The sequence below is a fragment of the Gavialis gangeticus genome, unplaced genomic scaffold (genome assembly GCF_001723915.1).
Source record: "Gavialis gangeticus isolate Ggan-Ray unplaced genomic scaffold, GavGan_comp1, whole genome shotgun sequence".
In the NCBI taxonomy this organism is placed as follows: Eukaryota; Metazoa; Chordata; order Crocodylia; family Gavialidae; genus Gavialis; species Gavialis gangeticus.
The window spans coordinates 49553495-49554232 of record NW_017728996.1 but is presented as its reverse complement, the minus strand read 5'-3'; the positions used below and the strand labels follow the sequence as shown (position 1 = coordinate 49554232).

The window sequence follows — 738 nt, the reverse complement described above, 5'->3', positions numbered from 1 at the left end:
GGATACCCAGACGCAGCCTCCTTCTAGAGTGAGTAGCAAAGTGCCCCCCACTTCTTCCCCATGCAGGCACCCAGTGACCTCTGCCTTGCCCAGCCCTGCTGCTCCGCTCCCCTCCCTGGGGTACGGAGCTCCCAGGTTTGCCCTGGGGCAGCTGGAAAGGCACAGCCGTGTGCCCCGCTGCCCCCTCCCCGGTGCCTGGCAAGCAAACAGAGGCATGTGGCAGGGAGGAAAGTGCAGGCTGGAAGCGGGAGGAAATCAAAGGAGCCAGCAGAAGCCCCGGGAAGCAGCAGGCAACTTACTGGTGCGGCAGGAGTGCCCCGGTGCCCCCGTCTCCTCCAGTCCGGGCGGGTCTGGCCCCTGCTCCTCTCTGCGCTCCCTGGGCTAGCGGGGCTGGGGGCTCAGGGCCGCTGTCCCTTGGCCTTGGCGGTGCCCAGAGGGGCCAGCGCGCATCTCCTTGGGCAGCCGAGGAGTGGGGCGGGGGGCTCAGCCCCTGGCAGCATCTCGGGCGAGAGCCGGCGAAGGCGGCGCTGGGCTCCCTGCCCTGGTCCGCGCTGCTCCTCCGAGGAGGGGAGGCAAAGGGCTCCGGGGGCCTCCCCCCCGCCGCCTCCCCGGATCCGGATCCGACGCCCCAGCATCTGCGGGGGGGAGCAGGGGCCAGTCCGCAGCCCGCGGGCGAGGTCCGGGCGGCCGCCGCCTCGCAGCCCAGCCCAGCCCCGGGGCAGGAGCGGCGCAGCCCCC

The 738-nt window shown here is 72.6% G+C and overlaps 1 protein-coding gene across 1 annotated transcript in view; it reads right to left on the bottom strand.

Moving 5' to 3' along the window:
• CUNH15orf59 (chromosome unknown C15orf59 homolog) overlaps positions 1 to 732 on the bottom strand; it is an 87573-nt gene extending 86841 nt beyond the window's left edge. The window contains exon 1 of the mRNA XM_019504478.1: positions 300 to 732. The gene's annotated coding sequence lies outside the window, so the exon portion shown is untranslated. The remainder of the gene's footprint in view (positions 1 to 299) is intronic.
• Positions 733 to 738: the final 6 nt, after the last annotated feature.